The 2,198-nt window shown below is 41.5% G+C and overlaps 1 protein-coding gene across 3 annotated transcripts in view; it reads right to left on the bottom strand.

Annotated features, from left to right (window-relative positions):
* The window catches only part of LOC104983917 (zinc finger protein 350), a 30,037-nt gene that overhangs the window by 3,987 nt on the left and 23,852 nt on the right, over positions 1-2,198 (bottom strand). For 2 of the 3 annotated variants that reach the window (XM_010833460.1, XM_010833464.1), the window contains one exon: positions 972-1,098. The exons of the other annotated variant lie outside the window; for it this stretch is intronic. The gene's annotated coding sequence lies outside the window, so the exon portion shown is untranslated. The remainder of the gene's footprint in view (positions 1-971; positions 1,099-2,198) is intronic. 3 annotated transcript variants of the gene reach the window in all.

Here is a 2,198-nt window from a genome sequence, read left to right as displayed (position 1 = left end):
AGAGTCGGATATGATTGAGTGATTAACTCTTCCTTACTTATAATACATATAATAAATTTAGCAGAATACCTACATAATCGATTATATATATATATAGATAGATAGAGAGAAATATATATATATATACTCAGAGAAGGCAATGGCAACCCCACTCTAGTACTCTTGCCTGGAAAATCCCACGGGTGGAGGAGCCTGGTAGGCTGCAGTCCATGGGGTCGCAAAGAGTCGGACACGACTGAGCGACTTCACTTTTACTTTTCACTTTCATGCACTGGAGAAGGAAATGGCAACCCACTCCAGTGTTCTTGCCTGGAGAATCCCAGGGACGGCAGAGCCTGGTGGGCTGCCGTTTATGGGGTCACACAGAGTTGGACACGACTGAAGCGACCTAGCAGTAGCAGTAGCATATATATATACTGGGCTTCCCTGGTGGCTCAGTGGTAAAGAATCCACTTGCCAATGTAGAAGACATGGGTTTGATCGCTGGTCCGGGAAGATTCCACATGCTGAGGAGCAACTAAGCCCATGTGCCACAACTACGGAGCCTGTGTTTTTGAACCCAGGAACTGCAAATACTGAAGCCTCCATGCCCTAGAAACCTCCTCACAAGAGAAGCCACTGCAATGAGAAGTCTGTGCAACTAGAGAGTAGTCCCCACTGCCTAGAGAAAAGCCCACACAGCAAAGAGCAAGCACAGCCATAAATAAATAAACAATATATATATATAGTGTGTGTGTGTGCTGAAAAAAAAAAAACAACAATAAATAAATGTGTTCTTTAAAAAAAAAGAATATGTAACAGAAACAGTAGGCAGCCCGAACAGCCTGCAGTATTTGCTATCTGGTCCTTTGTAGAAGTCTGACAATCTCTTTCACACCATTCGTACTTCAGATATCTGAAATCATTCCACAACTGAGAAAGGAAAGACTGCTGACTTGACACACTAAGTGGCACAGAGGAACAGTCCTCACCCACAGACAGCAGGTTGCAATAGTTCTCCCACATCACGTCCTAGTACAGGCCCTTCTGAGCAGGGTCTAGTAGACTCCATTCCTCCCAGGTGAACTCCACAGCCACATCTTCAAATAATAACAATCCCTGTAGTAACAAATTCTTCTTTAATCTGGGGTGATTCCTTGATGGTTTGGAAGAGATGTATAGAAATCTAATCATTTCTACTGTGTAGGCTGTATCCATATATGTGATATATTATCCACTGTGGAAGAATGGAAAATCTTACACAGACATCCTGTTACTCTAATTCAGCCACCCATTCGCTCAATCATTCAGAAGGTTTTCTGAAACATGGCCTTTAAAACCTCTTTTAACCTTGACACATGTGCCAACTGTGTGCATATGTGCGTACACTGAACTATGTGCAGGTGATATCCAAATGAACACTCATGTTCTTACCCTCAAGAAGCCTTCATAGTCCACAAGTTAAACAGAAACAACAAGCACTAGAATTAAACATGAAAAACCTGATGATGCTGGAACTGTAAGACACTGAAATATAGACAATGTTTAATGCGTGCAAAGGCATAACAGTCTTAAAGATGAGAGGGCTAACTTGAAGAAACAAAGATCAATTTAAAGCAAGGAATCCAGAAACTGAAAATAGGAATTTCAATTTATAGACTGACTACCAATTAGATGAACCAGAGATCAAATTGCCAACATTTGCTGGATCAAGGGAAAAGCAAGAGAGTTCCAGAAAAACTTTCTGCTTTATTGACTATGCCAAAGCCTTTGACTGTATGGATCACAATAAACTGTGGAAAATTCTGAAAGAGATGGGAATACCAGACCACCTGACCTACCTCTTGAGAAACCTATATGCAGGTCAGGAAGCAACAGTTAGAATTGGACATGGAACAACTGACTGGTTCCAAATAGGAAAAGGAGTACGTCAAGGCCATATATGGTCACCCTGCTTATTTAACTTATATGCAGAGTACATCATGAAACATGCTGGGCTGGAAGAAGCACAAGCTGGAATCAAGATTGCTGGGAGAAATATCAATAACCTCAGATATGCAGATGACACCACCCTTATGGCAGAAAGTGAAGAGGAACTCAAAAGCCTCTTGATGAAAGTGAAAGAGGAGAGTGAAAAAGTTGGCTTAAAGCTCAACATTCAGAAAACTAAGATCATGGCATCCAGTCCCATCACTTCATGGGAAATAGATGGGGAAACA

This window comes from Bison bison, unplaced genomic scaffold (genome assembly GCF_000754665.1).
Source record: "Bison bison bison isolate TAMUID 2011002044 unplaced genomic scaffold, Bison_UMD1.0 scf7180017863683, whole genome shotgun sequence".
Classification (NCBI taxonomy): domain Eukaryota; kingdom Metazoa; phylum Chordata; class Mammalia; order Artiodactyla; family Bovidae; genus Bison; species Bison bison.
This window is presented reverse-complemented; position numbering and strand designations above follow the sequence as displayed.